Source organism: Somniosus microcephalus, unplaced genomic scaffold, assembly GCF_052327205.1.
Source record: "Somniosus microcephalus isolate GS21.2 unplaced genomic scaffold, FLI_Smic_1.0 unresolved_chr9, whole genome shotgun sequence".
NCBI classification, from domain to species: domain Eukaryota; kingdom Metazoa; phylum Chordata; class Chondrichthyes; order Squaliformes; family Somniosidae; genus Somniosus; species Somniosus microcephalus.
Genome location: NW_028225187.1, coordinates 42,693,785 through 42,712,938, shown reverse-complemented (window position 1 = coordinate 42,712,938; position 19,154 = coordinate 42,693,785). Strand labels below are relative to the sequence as shown.

Genomic DNA, 19,154 nt, shown 5'->3' with positions numbered 1-19,154 from the left:
AATTGGATTGCAGCACAGGAACAAATGGGAGGTGCTGTTCAACCGGCAAGATTGGAAGGGCGAACGGGGAAACGACGGAGAGATGACAGCAATGGGGGGCGCGGTCGATAGATTGCAAGAAAGAGTAAACGTGGTGCACATCTGAATAAGTGAGAGGCAGCAGGTGTGGGGACGAGTGAGTGAACGGGCTGAATTCAGTTGGTTGGGTGATGGTGTTTGTAGTGTTCGGTGCGGGGTTCAGGCCAATTATGGAGCAGAGGAAATTCTGCGATTCGGATCAGCCTGTCAATAGCAACTGAAGGAAACGGTGACCCAAAACCGGCATGCCTGCCTGGTTTACTGCTGGTGGTGAAGCGACGAAATTTATAAATGTCGCAATATCTGGCAGCGGTGGGATTCGAACCCCCGCCCCCGAAGAGACTGGAGCCTTAATCCAGCGCCTTAGACCGCTCGGCCACGCTACCATGTCAGTGCGCTAAGGAATCTGAAACTAGTGACTGGTGATTGAAATGTGGCCTGGTCTTGTAAATAGCAGGGGAAACAAAAGGAAATTAAATTCGTGGACGGCAAACTCACTTCTGATGCAACCCACTATATCAGAAGCAGCTACGTGTTCACAAGGCAACGCTAATAAATAAAAGTTTGCTGCAACACACCCATTGTAAATTTCATTCAAAATTTATCCCTGTTGTGTGTTGCAAGCAGGGAGTTGGTGTAAGTAAAGTGTGATAAACTTACACTTGCTACCCCGTTTGATTGGGGTAGCAATAGAGCATTTTATTGTTGGTGTATATAAGAATGCAACTAGCAGAAGAAGGCTTACGATCAATCGACCTCTGGGTTATGGGACCAGCACGCTTCCGCTGCTACACTCTGCTGTCGGTTAGCAAACAATTCCGGCTGGTGCTCAGGTTCCGATGCCCCACAGTGCTGTGTGTTAGCGAGACAAATGTCAGCATCCAGCCTGTGTTGAAAACTATAGCATGGCCCTGAAACCGCCCAGAGACCCGGACCCCGCAGCACCCGTGTTTGCAGGCTGACATGGCTGCACGATGTCACAAGGACACTCTGTATTACGACACCGACAATGGGACACACACAAAATGACACACAGGAATCCGGAAAGGGTGTTTCTGGCCACACAAATGGAGGGACAGAGAAAGACACTGAAGAAACCAAAGAGAGAGAGAGACAGACAGAGCGATTAACACGAGGCAGAGACAGAGACTGAGGGAAAACCGAGACTGCGAGAGAAACAGAGAGGGAGGTAGACAGCCAGGGAAACGGAGACTGAGATGAAGAGAGAGACTTGCATGAAGGTGCGTTCTGCTGTGCAAAGAAATTCCCTGTAGTGTAAAGATGTTCCCTGTTATATAAAATTGGTCCCTCCTGTGTAAAGATGATCGCTGCTGATTATAGATTTTCCCTGTTGTTTAGAGATTTTGTCTCCTTTGTAAAGATGTCCGCTATTGAGTAACGTGTTTCCTGTTGTGTAAAGGTTCTCCGTGTTGTGTAACGGGCTTCCGTTTTGTGTGAAGGTATTGCCTGTTGTGTAAAGGCCAAGAGCACCATCTGGTGCTGACGACACGGCGCTGCAGGAATGCGTTGAGAGAAAGGGGAAGGCCAAGGCTGCTCCAAGTTTGCAGCATTTGCAGCTTATGTTGGTGCGAATAAAGTGTTTTGAAAGTTGTCTTGCAGGTTCTTGTGTTTTTTGCAAGAAGGAAGTTGCTGTAAGTAAAGCATAAATTGTGATAACAAAACCTGACGCACTGAGCCTGAAATTTATCATAATTTAAGAGAAGAGAACAATAGGAAAAATTTGCCCTCCTAATCACAACTTCCCCAGACTAATGGTATGAAAAACACATCTGACTCTCATCCTGAAGTCAGAGTCCAGATCCCCTCCCCACCCTTTTCTTTTGCAGAATGGATCTTCTCTTAACCATGTCTTAATGTAACTTTCGCTGTCTGGATAGGTTCGATTGACAAAAAGATACTGGTGTTAAATTAATTGGATTGCAGCACAGGAACAAATGGGAGGTGCTGTTCAACCGGCAAGATTGGAAGGGCGAACGGGGAAACGACGGAGAGATGACAGCAATGGGGGGCGCGGTCGATAGATTGCAAGAAAGAGTAAACGTGGTGCACATCTGAATAAGTGAGAGGCAGCAGGTGTGGGGACGAGTGAGTGAACGGGCTGAATTCAGTTGGTTGGGTGATGGTGTTTGTAGTGTTCGGTGCGGGGTTCAGGCCAATTATGGAGCAGAGGAAATTCTGCGATTCGGATCAGCCTGTCAATAGCAACTGAAGGAAACGGTGACCCAAAACCGGCATGCCTGCCTGGTTTACTGCTGGTGGTGAAGCGACGAAATTTATAAATGTCGCAATATCTGGCAGCGGTGGGATTCGAACCCACGCCCCCGAAGAGACTGGAGCCTTAATCCAGCGCCTTAGACCGCTCGGCCACGCTACCATGTCAGTGCGCTACGGGATCTGAAACTAGTGACTGGTGATTGAAATGTGGCCTGGTCTTGTAAATAGCAGGGGAAACAAAAGGAAATTAAATTCGTGGACGGCAAACTCACTTCTGATGCAACCCACTATATCAGAAGCAGCTACGTGTTCACAAGGCAACGCTAATAAATAAAAGTTTGCTGCAACACACCCATTGTAAATTTCATTCAAAATTTATCCCTGTTGTGTGTTGCAAGCAGGGAGTTGGTGTAAGTAAAGTGTGATAAACTTACACTTGCTACCCCGTTTGATTGGGGTAGCAATAGAGCATTTTATTGTTGGTGTATATAAGAATGCAACTAGCAGAAGAAGGCTTACGATCAATCGACCTCTGGGTTATGGGACCAGCACGCTTCCGCTGCTACACTCTGCTGTCGGTTAACAAACAATCCCGGCTGGTGCTTAGGTTCCGATGCCCCACAGTGCTGTGTGTTAGCGAGACAAATTTCAGCATCCAGCCTGTGTTGAAAACTATAGCATGGCCCTGAAACCGCCCAGAGACCCGGACCCCGCAGCACCCGTGTTTGCAGGCTGACATGGCTGCACGATGTCACAAGGACACTCTGTATTACGACACCGACAATGGGACACACACAAAATGACACACAGGAATCCGGAAAGGGTGTTTCTGGCCACACAAATGGAGGGACAGAGAAAGACACTGAAGAAACCAAAGAGAGAGAGAGACAGACAGAGCGATTAACACGAGGCAGAGACAGAGACTGAGGGAAAACCGAGACTGCGAGAGAAACAGAGAGGGAGGTAGACAGCCAGGGAAACGGAGACTGAGATGAAGAGAGAGACTTGCATGAAGGTGCGTTCTGCTGTGCAAAGAAATTCCCTGTAGTGTAAAGATGTTCCCGGTTATATAAAATTGTTCCCTCCTGTGTAAAGATGATCGCTGCTGTGTGTAGATTTTCCCTGTTGTTTAGAGATTTTGTCTGCTTTGTAAAGATGTCCGCTATTGAGTAATGTGTTTGCTGTTGTGTAAAGGTTCTCCGTGTTGTGTAACGGGCTTCCGTTTTGTGTGAAGGTATTGCCTGTTGTGTAAAGGCCAAGAGCACCATCTGGTGCTGGCGACACGGCGCTGCAGGAATGCGTTGAGAGAAAGGGTAAGGCCAAGGCTGCTCCAAGTTTGCAGCATTTGCAGCTTATGTTGGTGCGAATAAAGTGTTTTGAAAGTTGTGTTGCAGGTTCTTGTGTTTTTTGCAAGAAGGAAGTTGCTGTAAGTAAAGCATAAATTGTGATAACAAAACCTGACGCACTGAGCCTGAAATTTATCATAATTTAAGAGAAGAGAACAATAGGAAAAATTTGCCCTCCTAATCACAACTTCCCCAGACTAATGGTATGAAAAACACATCTGACTCTCATCCTGAAGTCAGAGTCCAGATCCCCTCCCCACCCTTTTCTTTTGCAGAATGGATCTTCTCTTAACCATGTCTTAATGTAACTTTCGCTGTCTGGATAGGTTCGATTGACAAAAAGATACTGGTGTTAAATTAATTGGATTGCAGCACAGGAACAAATGGGAGGTGCTGTTCAACCGGCAAGATTGGAAGGGCGAACGGGGAAACGACGGAGAGATGACAGCAATGGGGGGCGCGGTCGATAGATTGCAAGAAAGAGTAAACGTGGTGCACATCTGAATAAGTGAGAGGCAGCAGGTGTGGGGACGAGTGAGTGAACGGGCTGAATTCAGTTGGTTGGGTGATGATGTTTGTAGTGTTCGGTGCGGGGTTCAGGCCAATTATGGAGCAGAGGAAATTCTGCGATTCGGATCAGCCTGTCAATAGCAACTGAAGGAAACGGTGACCCAAAACCGGCATGCCTGCCTGGTTTACTGCTGGTGGTGAAGCGACGAAATTTATAAATGTCGCAATATCTGGCAGCGGTGGGATTCGAACCCACGCCCCCGAAGAGACTGGAGCCTTAATCCAGCGCCTTAGACCGCTCGGCCACGCTACCATGTCAGTGCGCTACGGGATCTGAAACTAGTGACTGGTGATTGAAATGTGGCCTGGTCTTGTAAATAGCAGGGGAAACAAAAGGAAATTAAATTCGTGGACGGCAAACTCACTTCTGATGCAACCCACTATATCAGAAGCAGCTACGTGTTCACAAGGCAACGCTAATAAATAAAAGTTTGCTGCAACACACCCATTGTAAATTTCATTCAAAATTTATCCCTGTTGTGTGTTGCAAGCAGGGAGTTGGTGTAAGTAAAGTGTGATAAACTTACACTTGCTACCCCGTTTGATTGGGGTAGCAATAGAGCATTTTATTGTTGGTGTATATAAGAATGCAACTAGCAGAAGAAGGCTTACGATCAATCGACCTCTGGGTTATGGGACCAGCACGCTTCCGCTGCTACACTCTGCTGTCGGTTAACAAACAATCCCGGCTGGTGCTTAGGTTCCGATGCCCCACAGTGCTGTGTGTTAGCGAGACAAATTTCAGCATCCAGCCTGTGTTGAAAACTATAGCATGGCCCTGAAACCGCCCAGAGACCCGGACCCCGCAGCACCCGTGTTTGCAGGCTGACATGGCTGCACGATGTCACAAGGACACTCTGTATTACGACACCGACAATGGGACACACACAAAATGACACACAGGAATCCGGAAAGGGTGTTTCTGGCCACACAAATGGAGGGACAGAGAAAGACACTGAAGAAACCAAAGAGAGAGAGAGACAGACAGAGCGATTAACACGAGGCAGAGACAGAGACTGAGGGAAAACCGAGACTGCGAGAGAAACAGAGAGGGAGGTAGACAGCCAGGGAAACGGAGACTGAGATGAAGAGAGAGACTTGCATGAAGGTGCGTTCTGCTGTGCAAAGAAATTCCCTGTAGTGTAAAGATGTTCCCGGTTATATAAAATTGTTCCCTCCTGTGTAAAGATGATCGCTGCTGTGTGTAGATTTTCCCTGTTGTTTAGAGATTTTGTCTGCTTTGTAAAGATGTCCGCTATTGAGTAATGTGTTTGCTGTTGTGTAAAGGTTCTCCGTGTTGTGTAACGGGCTTCCGTTTTGTGTGAAGGTATTGCCTGTTGTGTAAAGGCCAAGAGCACCATCTGGTGCTGGCGACACGGCGCTGCAGGAATGCGTTGAGAGAAAGGGTAAGGCCAAGGCTGCTCCAAGTTTGCAGCATTTGCAGCTTATGTTGGTGCGAATAAAGTGTTTTGAAAGTTGTGTTGCAGGTTCTTGTGTTTTTTGCAAGAAGGAAGTTGCTGTAAGTAAAGCATAAATTGTGATAACAAAACCTGACGCACTGAGCCTGAAATTTATCATAATTTAAGAGAAGAGAACAATAGGAAAAATTTGCCCTCCTAATCACAACTTCCCCAGACTAATGGTATGAAAAACACATCTGACTCTCATCCTGAAGTCAGAGTCCAGATCCCCTCCCCACCCTTTTCTTTTGCAGAATGGATCTTCTCTTAACCATGTCTTAATGTAACTTTCGCTGTCTGGATAGGTTCGATTGACAAAAAGATACTGGTGTTAAATTAATTGGATTGCAGCACAGGAACAAATGGGAGGTGCTGTTCAACCGGCAAGATTGGAAGGGCGAACGGGGAAACGACGGAGAGATGACAGCAATGGGGGGCGCGGTCGATAGATTGCAAGAAAGAGTAAACGTGGTGCACATCTGAATAAGTGAGAGGCAGCAGGTGTGGGGACGAGTGAGTGAACGGGCTGAATTCAGTTGGTTGGGTGATGATGTTTGTAGTGTTCGGTGCGGGGTTCAGGCCAATTATGGAGCAGAGGAAATTCTGCGATTCGGATCAGCCTGTCAATAGCAACTGAAGGAAACGGTGACCCAAAACCGGCATGCCTGCCTGGTTTACTGCTGGTGGTGAAGCGACGAAATTTATAAATGTCGCAATATCTGGCAGCGGTGGGATTCGAACCCACGCCCCCGAAGAGACTGGAGCCTTAATCCAGCGCCTTAGACCGCTCGGCCACGCTACCACGTCAGTGCATTAAGGAATCTGAAACTAGTGACTGGTGATTGAAATGTGGCCTGGTCTTGTAAATAGCAGGGGAAACGAAAGGAAATTAAATTCGTGGACGGCAAACTCACTTCTGATGCAACCCACTATATCAGAAGCAGCTACGTGTTTACAAGGCAACGCTAATAAATAAAAGTTTGCTGCAACACACCCATTGTAAATTTCATTCAAAATTTATCCCTGTTGTGTGTTGCAAGCAGGAAGTTGGTGTAAGTAAAGTGTGATAAAATTAAGTGCGTTTGATTGGGGTAGCAATAGAGCATTTTATTGTTGGTGTATATAAGAATGCAACTAGCAGAAGAAGGCTTACGATCAATCGACCTCTGGGTTATGGGACCAGCACGCTTCCGCTGCTACACTCTGCTGTCGGTTAACAAACAATCCCGGCTGGTGCTTAGGTTCCGATGCCCCACAGTGCTGTGTGTTAGCGAGACAAATTTCAGCATCCAGCCTGTGTTGAAAACTATAGCATGGCCCTGAAACCGCCCAGAGACCCGGACCCCGCAGCACCCGTGTTTGCAGGCTGACATGGCTGCACGATGTCACAAGGACACTCTGTATTACGACACCGACAATGGGACACACACAAAATGACACACAGGAATCCGGAAAGGGTGTTTCTGGCCACACAAATGGAGGGACAGAGAAAGACACTGAAGAAACCAAAGAGAGAGAGAGAGACAGACAGACAGAGCGATTAACACGAGGCAGTGACAGAGACTGAGGGAAAACCGAGACTGCGAGAGAAACAGAGAGGGAGGTAGACAGCCAGGGAAACGGAGACTGAGATGAAGAGAGAGACTTGCATGAAGGTGCGTTCTGCTGTGCAAAGAAATTCCCTGTAGTGTAAAGATGTTCCCTGTTATATAAAATTGGTCCCTCCTGTGTAAAGATGATCGCTGCTGATTATAGATTTTCCCTGTTGTTTAGAGATTTTGTCTCCTTTGTAAAGATGTCCGCTATTGAGTAACGTGTTTCCTGTTGTGTAAAGGTTCTCCGTGTTGTGTAACGGGCTTCCGTTTTGTGTGAAGGTATTGCCTGTTGTGTAAAGGCCAAGAGCACCATCTGGTGCTGACGACACGGCGCTGCAGGAATGCGTTGAGAGAAAGGGGAAGGCCAAGGCTGCTCCAAGTTTGCAGCATTTGCAGCTTATGTTGGTGCGAATAAAGTGTTTTGAAAGTTGTCTTGCAGGTTCTTGTGTTTTTTGCAAGAAGGAAGTTGCTGTAAGTAAAGCATAAATTGTGATAACAAAACCTGACGCACTGAGCCTGAAATTTATCATAATTTAAGAGAAGAGAACAATAGGAAAAATTTGCCCTCCTAATCACAACTTCCCCAGACTAATGGTATGAAAAACACATCTGACTCTCATCCTGAAGTCAGAGTCCAGATCCCCTCCCCACCCTTTTCTTTTGCAGAATGGATCTTCTCTTAACCATGTCTTAATGTAACTTTCGCTGTCTGGATAGGTTCGATTGACAAAAAGATACTGGTGTTAAATTAATTGGATTGCAGCACAGGAACAAATGGGAGGTGCTGTTCAACCGGCAAGATTGGAAGGGCGAACGGGGAAACGACGGAGAGATGACAGCAATGGGGGGCGCGGTCGATAGATTGCAAGAAAGAGTAAACGTGGTGCACATCTGAATAAGTGAGAGGCAGCAGGTGTGGGGACGAGTGAGTGAACGGGCTGAATTCAGTTGGTTGGGTGATGGTGTTTGTAGTGTTCGGTGCGGGGTTCAGGCCAATTATGGAGCAGAGGAAATTCTGCGATTCGGATCAGCCTGTCAATAGCAACTGAAGGAAACGGTGACCCAAAACCGGCATGCCTGCCTGGTTTACTGCTGGTGGTGAAGCGACGAAATTTATAAATGTCGCAATATCTGGCAGCGGTGGGATTCGAACCCACGCCCCCGAAGAGACTGGAGCCTTAATCCAGCGCCTTAGACCGCTCGGCCACGCTACCATGTCAGTGCGCTACGGGATCTGAAACTAGTGACTGGTGATTGAAATGTGGCCTGGTCTTGTAAATAGCAGGGGAAACAAAAGGAAATTAAATTCGTGGACGGCAAACTCACTTCTGATGCAACCCACTATATCAGAAGCAGCTACGTGTTCACAAGGCAACGCTAATAAATAAAAGTTTGCTGCAACACACCCATTGTAAATTTCATTCAAAATTTATCCCTGTTGTGTGTTGCAAGCAGGGAGTTGGTGTAAGTAAAGTGTGATAAACTTACACTTGCTACCCCGTTTGATTGGGGTAGCAATAGAGCATTTTATTGTTGGTGTATATAAGAATGCAACTAGCAGAAGAAGGCTTACGATCAATCGACCTCTGGGTTATGGGACCAGCACGCTTCCGCTGCTACACTCTGCTGTCGGTTAACAAACAATCCCGGCTGGTGCTTAGGTTCCGATGCCCCACAGTGCTGTGTGTTAGCGAGACAAATTTCAGCATCCAGCCTGTGTTGAAAACTATAGCATGGCCCTGAAACCGCCCAGAGACCCGGACCCCGCAGCACCCGTGTTTGCAGGCTGACATGGCTGCACGATGTCACAAGGACACTCTGTATTACGACACCGACAATGGGACACACACAAAATGACACACAGGAATCCGGAAAGGGTGTTTCTGGCCACACAAATGGAGGGACAGAGAAAGACACTGAAGAAACCAAAGAGAGAGAGAGACAGACAGAGCGATTAACACGAGGCAGAGACAGAGACTGAGGGAAAACCGAGACTGCGAGAGAAACAGAGAGGGAGGTAGACAGCCAGGGAAACGGAGACTGAGATGAAGAGAGAGACTTGCATGAAGGTGCGTTCTGCTGTGCAAAGAAATTCCCTGTAGTGTAAAGATGTTCCCGGTTATATAAAATTGTTCCCTCCTGTGTAAAGATGATCGCTGCTGTGTGTAGATTTTCCCTGTTGTTTAGAGATTTTGTCTGCTTTGTAAAGATGTCCGCTATTGAGTAATGTGTTTGCTGTTGTGTAAAGGTTCTCCGTGTTGTGTAACGGGCTTCCGTTTTGTGTGAAGGTATTGCCTGTTGTGTAAAGGCCAAGAGCACCATCTGGTGCTGGCGACACGGCGCTGCAGGAATGCGTTGAGAGAAAGGGTAAGGCCAAGGCTGCTCCAAGTTTGCAGCATTTGCAGCTTATGTTGGTGCGAATAAAGTGTTTTGAAAGTTGTGTTGCAGGTTCTTGTGTTTTTTGCAAGAAGGAAGTTGCTGTAAGTAAAGCATAAATTGTGATAACAAAACCTGACGCACTGAGCCTGAAATTTATCATAATTTAAGAGAAGAGAACAATAGGAAAAATTTGCCCTCCTAATCACAACTTCCCCAGACTAATGGTATGAAAAACACATCTGACTCTCATCCTGAAGTCAGAGTCCAGATCCCCTCCCCACCCTTTTCTTTTGCAGAATGGATCTTCTCTTAACCATGTCTTAATGTAACTTTCGCTGTCTGGATAGGTTCGATTGACAAAAAGATACTGGTGTTAAATTAATTGGATTGCAGCACAGGAACAAATGGGAGGTGCTGTTCAACCGGCAAGATTGGAAGGGCGAACGGGGAAACGACGGAGAGATGACAGCAATGGGGGGCGCGGTCGATAGATTGCAAGAAAGAGTAAACGTGGTGCACATCTGAATAAGTGAGAGGCAGCAGGTGTGGGGACGAGTGAGTGAACGGGCTGAATTCAGTTGGTTGGGTGATGATGTTTGTAGTGTTCGGTGCGGGGTTCAGGCCAATTATGGAGCAGAGGAAATTCTGCGATTCGGATCAGCCTGTCAATAGCAACTGAAGGAAACGGTGACCCAAAACCGGCATGCCTGCCTGGTTTACTGCTGGTGGTGAAGCGACGAAATTTATAAATGTCGCAATATCTGGCAGCGGTGGGATTCGAACCCACGCCCCCGAAGAGACTGGAGCCTTAATCCAGCGCCTTAGACCGCTCGGCCACGCTACCACGTCAGTGCATTAAGGAATCTGAAACTAGTGACTGGTGATTGAAATGTGGCCTGGTCTTGTAAATAGCAGGGGAAACGAAAGGAAATTAAATTCGTGGACGGCAAACTCACTTCTGATGCAACCCACTATATCAGAAGCAGCTACGTGTTTACAAGGCAACGCTAATAAATAAAAGTTTGCTGCAACACACCCATTGTAAATTTCATTCAAAATTTATCCCTGTTGTGTGTTGCAAGCAGGAAGTTGGTGTAAGTAAAGTGTGATAAAATTAAGTGCGTTTGATTGGGGTAGCAATAGAGCATTTTATTGTTGGTGTATATAAGAATGCAACTAGCAGAAGAAGGCTTACGATCAATCGACCTCTGGGTTATGGGACCAGCACGCTTCCGCTGCTACACTCTGCTGTCGGTTAACAAACAATCCCGGCTGGTGCTTAGGTTCCGATGCCCCACAGTGCTGTGTGTTAGCGAGACAAATTTCAGCATCCAGCCTGTGTTGAAAACTATAGCATGGCCCTGAAACCGCCCAGAGACCCGGACCCCGCAGCACCCGTGTTTGCAGGCTGACATGGCTGCACGATGTCACAAGGACACTCTGTATTACGACACCGACAATGGGACACACACAAAATGACACACAGGAATCCGGAAAGGGTGTTTCTGGCCACACAAATGGAGGGACAGAGAAAGACACTGAAGAAACCAAAGAGAGAGAGAGAGACAGACAGACAGAGCGATTAACACGAGGCAGTGACAGAGACTGAGGGAAAACCGAGACTGCGAGAGAAACAGAGAGGGAGGTAGACAGCCAGGGAAACGGAGACTGAGATGAAGAGAGAGACTTGCATGAAGGTGCGTTCTGCTGTGCAAAGAAATTCCCTGTAGTGTAAAGATGTTCCCTGTTATATAAAATTGGTCCCTCCTGTGTAAAGATGATCGCTGCTGATTATAGATTTTCCCTGTTGTTTAGAGATTTTGTCTCCTTTGTAAAGATGTCCGCTATTGAGTAACGTGTTTCCTGTTGTGTAAAGGTTCTCCGTGTTGTGTAACGGGCTTCCGTTTTGTGTGAAGGTATTGCCTGTTGTGTAAAGGCCAAGAGCACCATCTGGTGCTGACGACACGGCGCTGCAGGAATGCGTTGAGAGAAAGGGGAAGGCCAAGGCTGCTCCAAGTTTGCAGCATTTGCAGCTTATGTTGGTGCGAATAAAGTGTTTTGAAAGTTGTCTTGCAGGTTCTTGTGTTTTTTGCAAGAAGGAAGTTGCTGTAAGTAAAGCATAAATTGTGATAACAAAACCTGACGCACTGAGCCTGAAATTTATCATAATTTAAGAGAAGAGAACAATAGGAAAAATTTGCCCTCCTAATCACAACTTCCCCAGACTAATGGTATGAAAAACACATCTGACTCTCATCCTGAAGTCAGAGTCCAGATCCCCTCCCCACCCTTTTCTTTTGCAGAATGGATCTTCTCTTAACCATGTCTTAATGTAACTTTCGCTGTCTGGATAGGTTCGATTGACAAAAAGATACTGGTGTTAAATTAATTGGATTGCAGCACAGGAACAAATGGGAGGTGCTGTTCAACCGGCAAGATTGGAAGGGCGAACGGGGAAACGACGGAGAGATGACAGCAATGGGGGGCGCGGTCGATAGATTGCAAGAAAGAGTAAACGTGGTGCACATCTGAATAAGTGAGAGGCAGCAGGTGTGGGGACGAGTGAGTGAACGGGCTGAATTCAGTTGGTTGGGTGATGGTGTTTGTAGTGTTCGGTGCGGGGTTCAGGCCAATTATGGAGCAGAGGAAATTCTGCGATTCGGATCAGCCTGTCAATAGCAACTGAAGGAAACGGTGACCCAAAACCGGCATGCCTGCCTGGTTTACTGCTGGTGGTGAAGCGACGAAATTTATAAATGTCGCAATATCTGGCAGCGGTGGGATTCGAACCCACGCCCCCGAAGAGACTGGAGCCTTAATCCAGCGCCTTAGACCGCTCGGCCACGCTACCACGTCAGTGCATTAAGGAATCTGAAACTAGTGACTGGTGATTGAAATGTGGCCTGGTCTTGTAAATAGCAGGGGAAACAAAAGGAAATTAAATTCGTGGACGGCAAACTCACTTCTGATGCAACCCACTATATCAGAAGCAGCTACGTGTTCACAAGGCAACGCTAATAAATAAAAGTTTGCTGCAACACACCCATTGTAAATTTCATTCAAAATTTATCCCTGTTGTGTGTTGCAAGCAGGGAGTTGGTGTAAGTAAAGTGTGATAAACTTACACTTGCTACCCCGTTTGATTGGGGTAGCAATAGAGCATTTTATTGTTGGTGTATATAAGAATGCAACTAGCAGAAGAAGGCTTACGATCAATCGACCTCTGGGTTATGGGACCAGCACGCTTCCGCTGCTACACTCTGCTGTCGGTTAACAAACAATCCCGGCTGGTGCTTAGGTTCCGATGCCCCACAGTGCTGTGTGTTAGCGAGACAAATTTCAGCATCCAGCCTGTGTTGAAAACTATAGCATGGCCCTGAAACCGCCCAGAGACCCGGACCCCGCAGCACCCGTGTTTGCAGGCTGACATGGCTGCACGATGTCACAAGGACACTCTGTATTACGACACCGACAATGGGACACACACAAAATGACACACAGGAATCCGGAAAGGGTGTTTCTGGCCACACAAATGGAGGGACAGAGAAAGACACTGAAGAAACCAAAGAGAGAGAGAGACAGACAGAGCGATTAACACGAGGCAGAGACAGAGACTGAGGGAAAACCGAGACTGCGAGAGAAACAGAGAGGGAGGTAGACAGCCAGGGAAACGGAGACTGAGATGAAGAGAGAGACTTGCATGAAGGTGCGTTCTGCTGTGCAAAGAAATTCCCTGTAGTGTAAAGATGTTCCCGGTTATATAAAATTGTTCCCTCCTGTGTAAAGATGATCGCTGCTGTGTGTAGATTTTCCCTGTTGTTTAGAGATTTTGTCTGCTTTGTAAAGATGTCCGCTATTGAGTAATGTGTTTCCTGTTGTGTAAAGGTTCTCCGTGTTGTGTAACGGGCTTCCGTTTTGTGTGAAGGTATTGCCTGTTGTGTAAAGGCCAAGAGCACCATCTGGTGCTGGCGACACGGCGCTGCAGGAATGCGTTGAGAGAAAGGGTAAGGCCAAGGCTGCTCCAAGTTTGCAGCATTTGCAGCTTATGTTGGTGCGAATAAAGTGTTTTGAAAGTTGTGTTGCAGGTTCTTGTGTTTTTTGCAAGAAGGAAGTTGCTGTAAGTAAAGCATAAATTGTGATAACAAAACCTGACGCACTGAGCCTGAAATTTATCATAATTTAAGAGAAGAGAACAATAGGAAAAATTTGCCCTCCTAATCACAACTTCCCCAGACTAATGGTATGAAAAACACATCTGACTCTCATCCTGAAGTCAGAGTCCAGATCCCCTCCCCACCCTTTTCTTTTGCAGAATGGATCTTCTCTTAACCATGTCTTAATGTAACTTTCGCTGTCTGGATAGGTTCGATTGACAAAAAGATACTGGTGTTAAATTAATTGGATTGCAGCACAGGAACAAATGGGAGGTGCTGTTCAACCGGCAAGATTGGAAGGGCGAACGGGGAAACGACGGAGAGATGACAGCAATGGGGGGCGCGGTCGATAGATTGCAAGAAAGAGTAAACGTGGTGCACATCTGAATAAGTGAGAGGCAGCAGGTGTGGGGACGAGTGAGTGAACGGGCTGAATTCAGTTGGTTGGGTGACGGTGTTTGTAGTGTTCGGTGCGGGGTTCAGGCCAATTATGGAGCAGAGGAAATTCTGCGATTCGGATCAGCCTGTCAATAGCAACTGAAGGAAACGGTGACCCAAAACCGGCATGCCTGCCTGGTTTACTGCTGGTGGTGAAGCGACGAAATTTATAAATGTCGCAATATCTGGCAGCGGTGGGATTCGAACCCACGCCCCCGAAGAGACTGGAGCCTTAATCCAGCGCCTTAGACCGCTCGGCCACGCTACCATGTCAGTGCGCTACGGGATCTGAAACTAGTGACTGGTGATTGAAATGTGGCCTGGTCTTGTAAATAGCAGGGGAAACAAAAGGAAATTAAATTCGTGGACGGCAAACTCACTTCTGATGCAACCCACTATATCAGAAGCAGCTACGTGTTCACAAGGCAACGCTAATAAATAAAAGTTTGCTGCAACACACCCATTGTAAATTTCATTCAAAATTTATCCCTGTTGTGTGTTGCAAGCAGGGAGTTGGTGTAAGTAAAGTGTGATAAACTTACACTTGCTACCCCGTTTGATTGGGGTAGCAATAGAGCATTTTATTGTTGGTGTATATAAGAATGCAACTAGCAGAAGAAGGCTTACGATCAATCGACCTCTGGGTTATGGGACCAGCACGCTTCCGCTGCTACACTCTGCTGTCGGTTAACAAACAATCCCGGCTGGTGCTTAGGTTCCGATGCCCCACAGTGCTGTGTGTTAGCGAGACAAATTTCAGCATCCAGCCTGTGTTGAAAACTATAGCATGGCCCTGAAACCGCCCAGAGACCCGGACCCCGCAGCACCCGTGTTTGCAGGCTGACATGGCTGCACGATGTCACAAGGACACTCTGTATTACGACACCGACAATGGGACACACACAAAATGACACACAGGAATCCGGAAAGGGTGTTTCTGGCCACACAAATGGAGGGACAGAGAAAGACACTGAAGAAACCAAAGAGAGAGAGAGACAGACAGAGCGATTAACACGAGGCAGAGACAGAGACTGAGGGAAAACCGAGACTGCGAGAGAAACAGAGAGGGAGGTAGACAGCCAGGGAAACGGAGACTGAGATGAAGAGAGAGACTTGCATGAAGGTGCGTTCTGCTGTGCAAAGAAATTCCCTGTAGTGTAAAGATGTTCCCGGTTATATAAAATTGTTCCCTCCTGTGTAAAGATGATCGCTGCTGTGTGTAGATTTTCCCTGTTGTTTAGAGATTTTGTCTGCTTTGTAAAGATGTCCGCTATTGAGTAATGTGTTTGCTGTTGTGTAAAGGTTCTCCGTGTTGTGTAACGGGCTTCCGTTTTGTGTGAAGGTATTGCCTGTTGTGTAAAGGCCAAGAGCACCATCTGGTGCTGGCGACACGGCGCTGCAGGAATGCGTTGAGAGAAAGGGTAAGGCCAAGGCTGCTCCAAGTTTGCAGCATTTGCAGCTTATGTTGGTGCGAATAAAGTGTTTTGAAAGTTGTGTTGCAGGTTCTTGTGTTTTTTGCAAGAAGGAAGTTGCTGTAAGTAAAGCATAAATTGTGATAACAAAACCTGACGCACTGAGCCTGAAATTTATCATAATTTAAGAGAAGAGAACAATAGGAAAAATTTGCCCTCCTAATCACAACTTCCCCAGACTAATGGTATGAAAAACACATCTGACTCTCATCCTGAAGTCAGAGTCCAGATCCCCTCCCCACCCTTTTCTTTTGCAGAATGGATCTTCTCTTAACCATGTCTTAATGTAACTTTCGCTGTCTGGATAGGTTCGATTGACAAAAAGATACTGGTGTTAAATTAATTGGATTGCAGCACAGGAACAAATGGGAGGTGCTGTTCAACCGGCAAGATTGGAAGGGCGAACGGGGAAACGACGGAGAGATGACAGCAATGGGGGGCGCGGTCGATAGATTGCAAGAAAGAGTAAACGTGGTGCACATCTGAATAAGTGAGAGGCAGCAGGTGTGGGGACGAGTGAGTGAACGGGCTGAATTCAGTTGGTTGGGTGACGGTGTTTGTAGTGTTCGGTGCGGGGTTCAGGCCAATTATGGAGCAGAGGAAATTCTGCGATTCGGATCAGCCTGTCAATAGCAACTGAAGGAAACGGTGACCCAAAACCGGCATGCCTGCCTGGTTTACTGCTGGTGGTGAAGCGACGAAATTTATAAATGTCGCAATATCTGGCAGCGGTGGGATTCGAACCCACGCCCCCGAAGAGACTGGAGCCTTAATCCAGCGCCTTAGACCGCTCGGCCACGCTACCATGTCAGTGCGCTACGGGATCTGAAACTAGTGACTGGTGATTGAAATGTGGCCTGGTCTTGTAAATAGCAGGGGAAACAAAAGGAAATTAAATTCGTGGACGGCAAACTCACTTCTGATGCAACCCACTATATCAGAAGCAGCTACGTGTTCACAAGGCAACGCTAATAAATAAAAGTTTGCTGCAACACACCCATTGTAAATTTCATTCAAAATTTATCCCTGTTGTGTGTTGCAAGCAGGGAGTTGGTGTAAGTAAAGTGTGATAAACTTACACTTGCTACCCCGTTTGATTGGGGTAGCAATAGAGCATTTTATTGTTGGTGTATATAAGAATGCAACTAGCAGAAGAAGGCTTACGATCAATCGACCTCTGGGTTATGGGACCAGCACGCTTCCGCTGCTACACTCTGCTGTCGGTTAACAAACAATCCCGGCTGGTGCTTAGGTTCCGATGCCCCACAGTGCTGTGTGTTAGCGAGACAAATTTCAGCATCCAGCCTGTGTTGAAAACTATAGCATGGCCCTGAAACCGCCCAGAGACCCGGACCCCGCAGCACCCGTGTTTGCAGGCTGACATGGCTGCACGATGTCACAAGGACACTCTGTATTACGACACCGACAATGGGACACACACAAAATGACACACAGGAATCCGGAAAGGGTGTTTCTGGCCACACAAATGGAGGGACAGAGAAAGACACTGAAGAAACCAAAGAGAGAGAGAGACAGACAGAGCGATTAACACGAGGCAGAGACAGAGACTGAGGGAAAACCGAGACTGCGAGAGAAACAGAGAGGGAGGTAGACAGCCAGGGAAACGGAGACTGAGATGAAGAGAGAGACTTGCATGAAGGTGCGTTCTGCTGTGCAAAGAAATTCCCTGTAGTGTAAAGATGTTCCCGGTTATATAAAATTGTTCCCTCCTGTGTAAAGATGATCGCTGCTGTGTGTAGATTTTCCCTGTTGTTTAGAGATTTTGTCTGCTTTGTAAAGATGTCCGCTATTGAGTAATGTGTTTGCTGTTGTGTAAAGGTTCTCCGTGTTGTGTAACGGGCTTCCGTTTTGTGTGAAGGTATTGCCTGTTGTGTAAAGGCCAAGAGCACCATCTGGTGCTGGCGACACGGCGCTGCAGGAATGCGTTGAGAGAAAGGGTAAGGCCAAGGCTGCTCCAAGTTTGCAGCATTTGCAGCTTATGTTGGTGCGAATAAAGTGTTTTGAAAGTTGTGTTGCAGGTTCTTGTGTTTTTTGCAAGAAGGAAGTTGCTGTAAGTAAAGCATAAATTGTGATAACAAAACCTGACGCACTGAGCCTGAAATTTATCATAATTTAAGAGAAGAGAACAATAGGAAAAATTTGCCCTCCTAATCACAACTTCCCCAGACTAATGGTATGAAAAACACATCTGACTCTCATCCTGAAGTCAGAGTCCAGATCCCCTCCCCACCCTTTTCTTTTGCAGAATGGATCTTCTCTTAACCATGTCTTAATGTAACTTTCGCTGTCTGGATAGGTTCGATTGACAAAAAGATACTGGTGTTAAATTAATTGGATTGCAGCACAGGAACAAATGGGAGGTGCTGTTCAACCGGCAAGATTGGAAGGGCGAACGGGGAAACGACGGAGAGATGACAGCAATGGGGGGCGCGGTCGATAGATTGCAAGAAAGAGTAAACGTGGTGCACATCTGAATAAGTGAGAGGCAGCAGGTGTGGGGACGAGTGAGTGAACGGGCTGAATTCAGTTGGTTGGGTGATGATGTTTGTAGTGTTCGGTGCGGGGTTCAGGCCAATTATGGAGCAGAGGAAATTCTGCGATTCGGATCAGCCTGTCAATAGCAACTGAAGGAAACGGTGACCCAAAACCGGCATGCCTGCCTGGTTTACTGCTGGTGGTGAAGCGACGAAATTTATAAATGTCGCAATATCTGGCAGCGGTGGGATTCGAACCCACGCCCCCGAAGAGACTGGAGCCTTAATCCAGCGCCTTAGACCGCTCGGCCACGCTACCACGTCAGTGCATTAAGGAATCTGAAACTAGTGACTGGTGATTGAAATGTGGCCTGGTCTTGTAAATAGCAGGGGAAACGAAAGGAAATTAAATTCGTGGACGGCAAACTCACTTCTGATGCAACCCACTATATCAGAAGCAGCTACGTGTTTACAAGGCAACGCTAATAAATAAAAGTTTGCTGCAACACACCCATTGTAAATTTCATTCAAAATTTATCCCTGTTGTGTGTTGCAAGCAGGAAGTTGGTGTAAGTAAAGTGTGATAAAATTAAGTGCGTTTGATTGGGGTAGCAATAGAGCATTTTATTGTTGGTGTATATAAGAATGCAACTAGCAGAAGAAGGCTTACGATCAATCGACCTCTGGGTTATGGGACCAGCACGCTTCCGCTGCTACACTCTGCTGTCGGTTAACAAACAATCCCGGCTGGTGCTTAGGTTCCGATGCCCCACAGTGCTGTGTGTTAGCGAGACAAATTTCAGCATCCAGCCTGTGTTGAAAACTATAGCATGGCCCTGAAACCGCCCAGAGACCCGGACCCCGCAGCACCCGTGTTTGCAGGCTGACATGGCTGCACGATGTCACAAGGACACTCTGTATTACGACACCGA

At 47.0% G+C, this 19,154-nt stretch overlaps 9 non-coding genes across 9 annotated transcripts; all 9 read right to left on the bottom strand.

Annotated features, from left to right (window-relative positions):
* Positions 1–2,391: 2,391 nt before the first annotated feature.
* On the bottom strand, positions 2,392–2,473 carry trnal-aag (transfer RNA leucine (anticodon AAG)). Its single transcript has one exon. It is a non-coding gene; the product is annotated as a tRNA-Leu (tRNA).
* Positions 2,474–4,400: 1,927 nt separating this feature from the next.
* trnal-aag (transfer RNA leucine (anticodon AAG)) lies at positions 4,401–4,482 on the bottom strand. The gene has a single exon. It is a non-coding gene; the product is annotated as a tRNA-Leu (tRNA).
* Positions 4,483–6,409: 1,927 nt separating this feature from the next.
* trnal-aag (transfer RNA leucine (anticodon AAG)) lies at positions 6,410–6,491 on the bottom strand. The gene has a single exon. It is a non-coding gene; the product is annotated as a tRNA-Leu (tRNA).
* Positions 6,492–8,416: 1,925 nt separating this feature from the next.
* On the bottom strand, positions 8,417–8,498 carry trnal-aag (transfer RNA leucine (anticodon AAG)). The gene has a single exon. It is a non-coding gene; the product is annotated as a tRNA-Leu (tRNA).
* A 1,927-nt stretch (positions 8,499–10,425) lies between these two features.
* trnal-aag (transfer RNA leucine (anticodon AAG)) lies at positions 10,426–10,507 on the bottom strand. The gene has a single exon. It is a non-coding gene; the product is annotated as a tRNA-Leu (tRNA).
* Positions 10,508–12,432: 1,925 nt separating this feature from the next.
* trnal-aag (transfer RNA leucine (anticodon AAG)) lies at positions 12,433–12,514 on the bottom strand. Its single transcript has one exon. It is a non-coding gene; the product is annotated as a tRNA-Leu (tRNA).
* Positions 12,515–14,441: 1,927 nt separating this feature from the next.
* trnal-aag (transfer RNA leucine (anticodon AAG)) lies at positions 14,442–14,523 on the bottom strand. The gene has a single exon. It is a non-coding gene; the product is annotated as a tRNA-Leu (tRNA).
* A 1,927-nt stretch (positions 14,524–16,450) lies between these two features.
* Positions 16,451–16,532, bottom strand: trnal-aag (transfer RNA leucine (anticodon AAG)). The gene has a single exon. It is a non-coding gene; the product is annotated as a tRNA-Leu (tRNA).
* A 1,927-nt stretch (positions 16,533–18,459) lies between these two features.
* On the bottom strand, positions 18,460–18,541 carry trnal-aag (transfer RNA leucine (anticodon AAG)). Its single transcript has one exon. It is a non-coding gene; the product is annotated as a tRNA-Leu (tRNA).
* Between the last annotated feature and the right edge of the window lie 613 nt (positions 18,542–19,154).